The 12,706-nt window shown below is 34.6% G+C and overlaps 1 protein-coding gene across 1 annotated transcript in view; it reads right to left on the bottom strand.

Moving 5' to 3' along the window:
- Nucleotides 1–12,706, bottom strand: part of LRRC4C (leucine rich repeat containing 4C) — a 550,036-nt gene that overhangs the window by 103,119 nt on the left and 434,211 nt on the right. Inside the window, exons 4-5 of the mRNA XM_026849665.1 lie at nt 3,545–3,630; nt 2,276–2,414 (exon numbers count right to left, since the gene is read on the bottom strand). The gene's annotated coding sequence lies outside the window, so the exon portion shown is untranslated. The remainder of the gene's footprint in view (nt 1–2,275; nt 2,415–3,544; nt 3,631–12,706) is intronic.

Raw genomic sequence — 12,706 nt, 5'->3', positions numbered from 1 at the left:
TATATAGCATTATATATATATATATATAAATATATTTATATATTTATATATATATATATATATATATATATATACAGCTTGTGTTAGAACAATTATGAAATTATGTCCCTATCAAGAGCTTACCCTTTAGGGTTGGTAATAATTTTTAAGTTTATTGTAGCACAACTTTACCTGACATTTCATAGAGTTACAGTGTTAAACCTTAAGAGTATACTCTTATGCACAAAATGAACTACATATTGAAAAAAGCAAAAACTTCCTTTGTACCCAGCAGATGAATTTTGGTTGCACTGAGGTCAATGACAAAAGTTCTGCTGACTTAAATAAGACCACAATTTATCAAAGCATCTGATTTTAAATTTCAGCTTCCATTCCAAACTGTCTGTGAGCTCAGCAACTTGAAGATCAACATTAACCTTCACTCTTTTTTGTCACAGCTACTCCCAAAACAATGAAGGACAAACTTTTTCTATTTCTGAGTCACATATAGCTCCTTACAACATGCACACAACCAAATGCATTTGTTCAAAACCACTATTAATTCACCTTCACTTGGTTAGAAACAGACATACAGGACACACTTAATCTCTACTGTAACAGTAGCTGTGTAGCCCTTCAGTGCTATTTTTTCACATCCTATTCCAATTTTTACTTAAACAAATTAGTCCAGTTCAGGAGGAAGTGCATGTCAGAACCTCTATTGTATGACAAAATCAAACTGCAAAGCCTGATTTTCATGGGTAGTAACCGTAGCAAAGAACAAAAGCTGTACAATATTACTACTACTATTATTATTATTATTATTATTATTAATAATAATAATAATAATAATAATAATAATAATAATAATAAAGAATTTGTATTTTTCTGTTCCAATTTCCAGTTCTTGGCAACGGTCATGTTTTTAAACTTCCTACAAAATATGAACATTTTTGACTGAAATTAACCACTGGATTCAACATTAAAAATCTGTCTCACAGAATGGCTTAGAACAAAATTTCATGTGCTTTCACTCTAAAACAGTCCCGAGAAAAATGGCCCAAATCCTGCCATTTTCCTATGGCACTCATTTCAGGCTTAGAAATTGAATCTAGACAAATTCTCTCCTTTCCAGGACTGAGTGCCACTGACTAATTTAAACTGTTGTAAATTAACTCCATAGGGAGGAATAACTCTTTTGATTTCAGTGGAGTGTCTCCAGAATAATGCAGGTATAGATGCAAATAGAGCATGGTCCTTCATTTTATTTTCATGCCCCATCTAATATGTATTTGGTTTTGTAAATCACAGAATCATAGACTCAGTGAGGTTGGAAAATGTCAGTAAAGTGAAAAAGGACTGTTTCTTTTAAATTGAATTTTAAGAAGGTAAAATTTAAGGAAATTGACTACTAGATGTGGACATGAATGATGCATCACTTTGGAAATAGTATCTTTAAAGTGTAACAGCATTCTTGTTTCTTCAGTGATTTTTAAATAACAAGAATATGGTTCTCTGACATAGAGATGAATGTATTGGACATCTTAAATTCTTATCCCGTGGAGTTACTGTGACAGGAAAATACAAATGACATTTATTGAGAATAAAATCTTAACTGCATATGCTTCAAAACATTACTGAGAAACAATCTAGCAGCCATGTTGTTCTATTTTGTCCTCATATTTAGCAGACATTTGAAGTGAAATTCTGGCATGGGGAAAAATCCCTAAGTATAACCTCTGAGCCAAGGAAAAAGTAACATAGCAGATTTCTAAATTTTCAGCACAAAAAGGATAATGGATTGCTTTAACCATGCAAGATCCAAAAGAAAGTTACAGCTTTGAATAAACTGGGAGAAAAATAAATGTTGTATTCAAAGCGATCATTGACAGAGGTAATCGCCAAAATGGAAAAAACCCCAAAAAGTTCATGGCACGAATAACATTAGTCAAGGAGAAAACTTTCATTTTCAAGGTCTATTTTCAGGTATTTATAAATTTCTAAATAAATTACTCCAACTAAATATCTTCAGCATTCTCTATAACCAAAATCCAGATGTAATTATTATTTATCAGACAAATTTCCACTTAGCCCTTATCAGCCAATATGAAAAAAAAACAAAAACATGTACTTTTTACAGTGAATTTTTTGTCTTTTTTTTCTTCTTAGATCACTAATAGCTTATTCTTGGTCATTGGAAAACAACAGAAACCCTTTTTTTAAAAAGATTTATCCAAATTCAAATGGATTGAAGCACTATTATGCATATAATATACATAAGAACCTATTTTCTTACCGTCAGTGCTTGTAGGACTGTGGAGAATGATGAGGACATCAAAAGTGTTATAGCCAGGACGCACTGGGATAGTATTTCCAGAGTCTTTGCATGATCTCAAGAGAGATTATTTGATTTCTCTTCACAGCTGTCACCCTACCTGTAAAATGGAAATAACACTTATCGAATGTGTTAAACAGGAAGGACTCAACATTAATTGGACTAGGGATAGTCAAGTTTCACAGCTGTGTCAGTGCATGATCTGACAACACAGCCACCATACGATGTGCACTACACCAGGCAAGGCACACAGGAAAAATATAAGGTAGGAGAGATGGTAAAAACCCATCCTAAATAATGATCATTCTTTTCTGCACCCTAGCAGCTAATATCTGATATTAAATAATTTTAGATGTCTGAACGTGCTGTCATATAAACACACTTTGTTAGACATTGACTCAAACTAGACGGATGAAAAAGCCAGAGAACCGTTTAGGACCCAGCAACGAATGAAGGCAGGAGGGCACCGTATTTATACTCACAGGTGCTCTCAAATATGGTGTAAGTTAGTTAAAAGACCAGTCTTTGCCTTGAGTTCTCTGGATTTTCTCAACCAGTGTTTAGCTCTCCCTTCTATTTCCACATTCCCACTAAAATTATACATCATTAAAGAGCATATAAAATGTGAATTATCTAATCATCTTCCAGTATCGTCTTAAAGAGGTAGATGAACAATTTTAATACAGTAATGAGTCTCTTGAAATTCTTTTGGAATTTACTTGGCTACTGCCATTCCAGAAGAGAAGATTAGTCTGCCTAGTCCACTATGGTGGCACTTCTAAAGAGAATACAGCATTATTCCATAACAGGTAGTTCCACAACTTTTATTTCATAAAGCAGTATAAGTGGAAGAACAGCCCAGACCCATTTGCACTGGATTTGCACTAAAGCCCTGGAAAGATTACAAGGGGTAAATGTAACTCTCTATTTTGGAGATGATAAGAGGAAACAGGTTTAATGCAAATAAACACCTTTGTCCCCATTAGGATAGGATCCTTTGAGAAGTTCTAAAAGGAACTTGTGGTTGAGAACAATTCTCATTCTTTATTGACTGCATGTTAGAAATCCTGATAAGAAAATCTGTCAGTCACAGTTGGTGAAAATGATGGCAGGGATTATGATTATTTAAAGTGTGTATATATATTTTATGACACTTCAGACTCAGTTTTCCTACCATCTCTCCAAAATTTGTTCCCAGAGGGTATGGTATGTTTTTAAATCAAAACTCACCTTACTGCATCAGATCTGATCTTCAAGATACAGGGAAGAGTTTCTTGTTAAGGGGACTATTTCTGGTGATGAAGAGGATAAAAAACCTGTAAGGAATGAAACACTGTTTTAAGAAGCTGCACATCATGATTATAGCATTGTTTAGGAGCAGGAAAAAACCCACAACAAACAAGAGGTGATACACACAAGTCCAGATCTGGTCAACACTTGTACCAATTGCTTTGTTTTGCTTTTTCAGACTTTCCATTTCTTTCTTCTTGCACTTTTCCACTACCTTAGATTGAAACTGCATTTCCTTACAATTTTATTTGTTTTACACTCCTTTGTGCTATATAGGTGGAAATTATCCTCAACATGCTGAAAAAAATACCTATAATTTAAGAGATAAGAAGTAGTAGCATCAAACTTTACAGTATTGATAACCTTTGAACAATAAGTAAGGGTAATATTAAGAAAACCTGAATACTCGACTGAAGTTTTCAAATTTTCCCTAAATTGCTCACAAATACATTTGGTGAACGTCAGGAGGTCAAGCGATATTGGCTTTCATTTAAATTGTTTCAAGTGGGCCTTATTTTCAGAAGCAGGCACAGCAATATTGGTTAAATACAGCCCCATTTAAAATGCATTCTCCAAAGATGAGCCAACTAAAATGAATCATCACTTTAAAAAACGCGTTTAATAATTCCATATATGAAGGCATAGATCCGGAAGCAGGAATTAACCATCTGTGATCCTAAAGTACATACAGTACATGTTACTTTTCTGGAAGAGAAATTTAGAAGAGAAGAGATATTTAGGTTCAAAGTACAAATTTAATACAATCTCTCCCAAACGTAAGGCTATAAAGCTGTTTCAACTTCGTATTAAAAACTTTCCCCAGAAATATGACAAATTAGCTTTAAAACAAAACTACTAATAAAACTAAACTACTCCTATTCTGATAATTTGGGGGTTTGGATTTATTTTTAATTACTGCCCCTCCCACCAGTTTTCTTAGGTAAAGAAAAACAAATAAAATATCAATATATCAAAGGATATTTATTGACGGAAAAAGATCAGTAAATAAATGGTTCCACAGTGATGATTTTTTTACACAAGTACTTTTCCCTTAACATTCTCTTATGAATTCAAATAGTTATTAAAATCACAGAATGACGCTGAAATAGCTCTTTCATTTCTTGCATGTCTACCACAGATATAAGAATCCAGGACTGGTGTGTTTCTGCCTTTTATACAGATATATATATATAACTGTGTACATACATGTTTATCATGATATATGGTAATGGTTAAATGTCGTCGGCATGGTTTTTTAATGGTCAAAAACACTGTAGGGATGGATATTTTCATAGAAGAACATTTCAAACATCTGCCACAAAACATAGAAACAATTTCTCATATATTTATTCTAAAATAATGTAGCTTGTAGCTATCACAAAGTATATGTTTGTTAAATCTTCAAAAAATACCCTGGAATGAGAGGCAGATGCAGATTGGACCTTGAACTCAGTAGTCTAGGATATTCTGCTTGTTTGTAGGCACAGTGGCATTGGCATTGTTCCCATTAAATTAATGTGTTTAAGATAAGAAGTTCTTATTGTTCACAACAGCTTGAGGTTGCCGAAATTCTTCAATTTAAACTTTCCTGAACAACATCAACACATCACTAAACCTGACTTTATTCTACAAAGCATCTAGGATAGATTTCAGACGGTATTCAGGTGCTTAAACATATGGATTTGGAACATTCTGTGATTTAGAGATTTTGATTAAGGGCATTAATCACCTAACTCCCATATGTTTCCATCTTTAAAAGTCTTTCAAACAAGAACACTGTTTGTTTGCTAATATAACAGAAAATAACACATGCTAAATGTTTAAGGCCCATGTGTAACCTTGCAGGGGTAAGGAGCATTTCTTACAGGTAGTCAGCACCATTCATGGCAGCTTAATCATACTGAGACGTCAGTGGCTATCCCATCTTTCGAAGGACTCAATTTCTATTTCTTACTTCCTTTGAACAGAAGAAAACCAGCAGCTTGTCACTATGGTATTAGGTGGGAGGCAGTGTATGGCAGGATTATGAGTCAGTCATTAAAAAAAAAAAAAAAAAAAAAAAAAGACAAACAAAAGCTTGTCATAGCGACTGAGGTGATTCTATGCAGAGAGAAAATATATTAGACAATATACTCACAGATTTAAATTTATTTCCAGAATATTCTAATATTAAGACAGAGAAAACATTTAAGATACCAGTTCCCTATCTTGCTGCAGAAAACTTCAAACACGTGCATCTTACACATTCCTGCTTTAGCAAACTGACTGATGTTTATTGTGGGCAGTTGTGTATTATACCCATGCCAACCCTCAGGGTTTGATTCTGTAAGGTGTTTAAGTGGGATATTTACAGGGCAGCCATGTTGATGAAGACCTTGTATGCTAAACTCTAGAATGGCAAGGATTTCTGCTTTGGTTAAATGAGAGCAAGTATATAAATATATCCCAGCCCTTTGTCACAAAACTGTGTGGGAGTAGAGGAGTTTGTCAGGCAAGGTGCTAGGAGAGGGAAACTCTTAACTACTTGCAGCTATGACACATTATTATTCATTGCATGGTGTGTCACTCAGACTGCCATAATCCACAACAGAAAGCATTATCAGTGCTGAACAGCATGAAGAGGGATTGCAGAGGCACAGGTCATTTTGGGGAAATACCTCTGGCACAATCCAGGCACAGGTTTGCTGCTCTTTGTGGAATGGATCTGGCAGCACAAGCTACGGAATCATCAACTGGTTATTAACAATGAAAAAAATTCATTCATTACAAATCCAGACATATTTTTTTAAAGCTTCCTGAGAATTCTGTATGTAAAATACTCACTAAATATTATTCAACCACATCTATCAGTCTTGAAGAAAGTGATCTGAACATAAACCAAGCCAAATGCACAAACAATTAAGTGGGTATGCGTGTCAGCACAACATTTTGCATGGAGGAAGAAGGTTACTAAGAGAAGGTAGATTCTGCAGGGTCGGAGAAGGCATAAATATAAAAATTTAACATCATCCAGGAAGAACATAAAGAAATAAGGCAGCAAAGTAAGGCGATAAGATAGAGGCATCAGATTTACACAGACACAAACCAGAAGAGCAGTCAATTACACACAAAAAAAGGGCATTTTTAATTTCTTGAATTAGAAAATCTCAAATTGTGGCTATAAATAATTAAAACCAGGTTTTATATCTTTGAGAATTAGCTCATATGAACAAAACTTTTTATCTATTATATCCACTAAAAATTTCCTTCCTAAAGTATTTGAAGAAGATGAAACCACAATGAACAAATTCATTCCCCCCCCCCCGACCCATCTTTAAAATTATTGCAATGTTGCGATAACTACTTTAATTTTTCTGCTTCTCTCTGTCTTCTTTCCCCATATGCAGCAGCACTCTCTGTCTAGGTGTTTTAGTTTGGTTGCTTGGAGTTCCAAAATTGTATTTATTTTTAAATAAACTTCTGACTGGGAGTCAAGAATAAAAACCTTGAAGTCAGACTTTAGCAGCAATTCAGAGAAAAAAAAAATCTCAAACATAATTAGCTGCTCAGGAAGCATTATTGTAGCGATATTGCAACCAGTCCTGCATGAAACATTCTAGCAGCTGGTATCAGCACTTCAAACCTTATCTAGACTTCACTCATGCTAATATGCTCCTTTTAGCATACAGTGGATAACAGGATACAAATCACACTGTAATCTTCCTTGTTAGAGCAATAGTTTGAGCAATAATGATTGAAGTGCAGAGCATTTCCTGGGAAAATGCTAACAGAGGAGTTAATGATCCTGCCCCCCTGCCAGTAATATCAATTTGTAATATTATAACATAAAAAACCCTCTGTAATCTTATTACCTTTAAATTAACCAAAACAAACCCATTAAGTTGTACTCATGCAGGGCTTTTCATCACATTGTGTCTAAAATCATCACATAGGAACCATTTTACAGACCACCAAAATGTACCTACTTCATAACTTCTGGTAAAAGATTCACAGTAGTACCACACGGAATTTTCACATCAAGAACAAAAACTGGCATTCGCTGTTCAATTTATTTTAGGGTTTCAGTAGGCAAAACGCAATCATGTAAGTTGAATTTAACCACTGCACTGACGTTTTTATCATCATACAGAATCCAGTGATATCAAAGGACCTGAACTAAACTTTCTAATTTGTTCAGGAATTCAATGGTGTAAGCAGCACAAAGCATGTTCTTCATAGCATGACCATTTCTTACCTCACTGAGGGCTTTGAGAAAAACGGTAAGATTAGGACAATATGACTGCTGGCAAAGGTAGTATGGGAAGGTCAGGATCAATATCAAACTGAAAACTAGAAAGCATTTATATATTCATATCTTCATTAACAATTCAATTTCTTTCAGTAAGCCCTGTACTATCCATGATTAATTCTTCGTAACATTCAGTATGACTTCTAGCAAAACTCAGTATTCAAAAACCCCATCTTCACACTTTTTATGGAACAAACAAGCAAGTTAAATAAAGGAGAGAGAAAATATACTAATTCAGTATATGATGCTCTGTCTACAGCATTGTGGGTTTTTTTATGGGTTTTTTTCATTAATCATTACAAGGGACAAATGAAGTTGTAGAGCCATAATTTTCATTGGAAGGGAACTCCAGGTGCCATGCAGTCCAGTCTCCTGCTCAAAACAAGTCTCATTAGAAAAGGTATCTCAGGGCACATCCAGTGGATATTGAACACCTACAAGAGCCCACAATTTCTCTAGGCCATCTGTCCTGGTATTTAACCACCTCCACGCTATTTTGTTTTGGTTTTTTTTTTTTCCTATTATTACTGCTAAGGCCGGAGCTGACCATGTGAGAGGAATGGCTGATGTCAGAGGAATAAACATCATCAGATGTGCTGATCTGTGCACTAGAAATGTTTCATGAGGAACAAAATATACTTCTACATGCAGAATAAAAATACTGAAGAAGCAACTCTAAAAACACAAAAGGAAGGATCAAGGAATTAAGAATGAACAAAGAGAATCTGTATCTCCAGTATCCCAGCACTGTTAGCTAAGAGAAGCAACGACCATTATGCAAAATTATCAACTGGACATTGTGGGACATCTGCTTAATTTCTGTGAGTTTTATTGATATCCTTCTGTTCCTTAAGATTCTCTGGTGTCCTGGATATATTCAGTCTTGAAAATCAAGTTAGAAGGAATGAAATAATCCAACATAGAAAAGTTCATCTCAAATTCTAGTCATTAAAATATACATAAAGTATAACCGAGACAATGTAACTATTACCTAAAAGTGTCAGAAGGAGCTGAATTTTCTATTTCAAATTATGTTGGATCATTCCAGATTAAACTGGCTTAATCTGTCCTACATAAATTTATGTTAGTTTTAGATATGATATCTGTTTCTGAATTATTAGACATCAAGCTAAAATGAAGTTTCATGAAGGATGAAATACAGCAACATTTATTTTTTTTTTTACATCTTGATAAAAAATGCATAAATTTTTCTTTAATATACTGTCTGTAAACTAGAATATGTTGGTTTTTCTTAGAGAAAGTAAAGGATGAATACAAATTAAATTATAAAACCAACAAGATTTAGTCATAGGTCATTTTTAAATATGAATATATTAAGAAATAGATTTACTGTGCTTATCAAAGTATTCTACTTTCAAATAGTACTTGAAAAAATGGAAAAATGTAAGATAATCTATGGCCAAGCATGGTGCATGTCTATTGAAATGGGAGGTCAAATGCATCTTAAAGATTAATTCTCAGATATTTCTAACTATTACTAGACAGTTCCTACGCAACTTACCCAAGCAAATATACACAATGACTTTGTCAGAATTAACTTAATTAGAAAAGCTGATTTTTTTGCTCACCTATATAAAACGACTGTCAGCTATACTACCACCTATTATTTTGTACATACGTATATACACTTATTTTGTCTGCTCCTTACAACCAGAATAAGAATAGTTTTCTGTGCAAATATGGCTCTAAATATTGACCTGGAGAAAATAACTTGGAGATACTGTTAAAATTTAACGGGTTTCATATGAAGAAAGAGAAAATGAAATTATCAGAAGACATGAAAACTCTATTAGGGAATCAGCATATAAATGGAGGTATTTCCTGACAACTGTCATTCTTGTGCCAAAGTTCAGACAAGCAATAGAGACATCTCACTCTGCCAAAGTCTCTCTACGCTGCCTGCCAGCACTATCAGGGCATTAAGGAAACTGAAACAGAACCAACTGCTTAGAAAACTTTAACAAGAGGAGACTCAATTGTTTCATGTCTTACTACCTGTTTACAAGAACAACCGGGTATTGTAAAGACCCCCAAAAGGATCTTTTGTTTAATGTTGTTGCATCAAGGATCATTCTCTATACAAGTTTCGATAGAGGTGACACTGATGGAAAATGCAGGACAATACACTTGTGCCTTTGTCTGCTTTTTTTCCTATGTATGTAAAACATTATCACAGACCTGCGGAAGACTAGTTGTGAGATTGCAGAGCAGCGTTTTGACTTATGCCTACTGGATTGTACAGGACTTATAGGAAGTGGCTTATTTAAAGTGTTAGGATTTGTTGTCTTCAGGTCTCAAAATAACAGTTAATAGAATCTTATAAAGGAATTAATAGAATCTTTTTTTTTTTTTTCTTAAAAAAAAAGCAAGACAGATTACTAATTATACCCAACAGGGGAAAAAAAAAAAAAAAAAAAAAGGAAAAACAAACAAACAACTCTAAAACACAGTCCCGTACCTCCTCCAGAACATGCTGGTAGGAGAAAATAAGCAAGACTAACTTGCATGATTATCATTATAAAATTACCTCTGTTAATTGTTCTTGGCACCTTCATGAGTTAAAGCAAAAAAATCAGCTTAATTTACAGCAAGAGAAGAAAACTGTGCAGGTGGGGGAAAGCCTTCTACCTTTAAGAATATGTAACCACAAACTTCTACAAACTGAACAGTAACCTTGATTGTAATCCAAGTTCCAAACTGTTCAAATCACCTAACTGAAATAAATGAACTTACGTGTCCCCCATTCCAGGTAAACTCAGCGAATACATGAATCAACTCTTGATTTTCTCCTTGCCTTCAATACCCTCTCTAATGACACTCAAATCTGTTGCTATGTAATAGCACTTTGCAAGAGAAAAAAGGTTGCATACTGACTTTTCCAAACATTTGTATTTGTATGACCTTAAATTACAAAGCACACATTTTATTCAAGCATCTCCTACATTTTCTAGCCTTAAATTCTGATGCATGTAAATCAATTTACCCTTGAATAATTCTCGTTACTAGAAAAGCACAAGACAAAATGTAGCAATAGGAATGCCATGTGAATTTGCCACGAATTCAGAGACTGAAAACAAAACTATTTTGTCAATGACACTAAGACCCGTACAATTACTCTGTAAAAGGATCTTAGACCCACATTGTATTAGAGTAAAACAAACTTCAGTTGCTCTCATTGTTAGTATGGAACCAAACCTTTTGAAGACTGTAAATCCATGCTTAGAAACCCTCCACACAAACTAGCCCATCTACCAGATATGAGAATCTGCAATCTTTACTACACTAATACAAATGAAACCTCCCCTGTAAAACTTTATGAGCTGAACTGTTGCCATTCCTGGGATGTAGATACTTCCCCTGCCACATATAAGCAAAGTCCTACCTGCTTCTTTACAGCTGTAAAGCCAACACAGTTTTACGTGTGGAATCAAGCCCAGGAAATCTGTGTTCTGCGTGATACCAAAAAACTCTAGACTATGTCAGATTCTGTTGCAGTTCACTATAAGGAAAAATGTATTTCAAAACAGGAAGCATGGACCATAACAGTCATAAAGTTGTGGCAGCTCTCTTGGTAAGAAGATGGCTAGGCAGGGAAGAGTATTTCCTTACTTCCTAGGTTCCCCAGAAGCTAGGTTGCCCAATGGGAAATGCAAATGTTTCACACACATGAAAGCTCCATGAATTTGCATAACATGAGCTCAAGGGGCTGTAAAAAGGAGCAGAGATAAACCTTCTGTGATCGTCCTTGCCTCTCCTGCTCTGACTCAGGTACAAAAAAACGGTCAACATCCAGCTGTTCTAAAGCATGTTTGGTGCCTTTATTGTCTTGGAAAGAACAGTTAATTGCTTCATTTAGCCCTTCACTTAATTCAGTATATTACTCTGCACTTCAGCTGACACTCAAATGAGAAAGATGTGGTGCTGGGGGGAAAACACATTTAAAGATATCTCATAAATGTGCAATCGTTTCCCTCTGTGCAACACAATAACCTGCCTTTGAATTTAGAAACAGCTGCCTTACCACTAGAATTGGAGGAAAACCTCTGCTTTGCAGACATCTCCTTGATGGACTGGCCATCTTCTAATGATCTGCATGAACTAAGTCCCAGGGGAAAAAAAATCAATTCATTTCCCTTGGCAAAACCTTCTGAATATTTATCTCAGAGTGGTTTTATAATATTCTTGAACTTCATTCTCATGGACTGACTCCCACATGACCATAAACAGTTTATTTGCTGCTTGAAAGTGACCGTCCTTAGTTTAAGACACCAGTTTAATTAATTTATCTTATAGTTGCTGTTTAAGGAAAACAAGTCATTCTTGCAATCTATGGGAAAATCAGTGCTGGTTTATATTGTGAGAGACTGAAGAGAGGCTGTAAAAAGCAGAAATATTTTATCATTATTTTCAAGTGAAAGAGGTAGTACAAACCAGTCTGTTCACAATTTCAAAATTAGAACAGGTTCGTACTTTGAATACCAATACAAAAAAACCCACTAAAATTTAGAAATAAAGTAAGTTTATGAGGTTTGAGTGTAAAAATAGACTTTACTCTGAAACACATCTATCCTATTTTGTATTTAGAAAATTAGGCCCTTTAGCAGGTAATTTTTTTCACTACTCTATCTCTCTCAAAAGATATACTGTCATCCTTTTTGATAGGCACTCTATCTTGTTCAGAAAGAATTCAGCAATAGATATTCCACTATTTTATTGTCTAATATTTCAGTCTCTATATTAGAAAGTGATTCCCAGTGCTAAGGAAAAATTTGCCACAGTGTAAACCCATGTCC

Source organism: Athene cunicularia (genome assembly GCF_003259725.1).
Source record: "Athene cunicularia isolate RWA chromosome 5 unlocalized genomic scaffold, athCun1 chr5_part1, whole genome shotgun sequence".
Lineage (NCBI taxonomy): Eukaryota > Metazoa > Chordata > Aves > Strigiformes > Strigidae > Athene > Athene cunicularia.
Note: the sequence above shows the minus strand (reverse complement) of the source record. Positions and strands in the feature narration are given on the sequence as shown.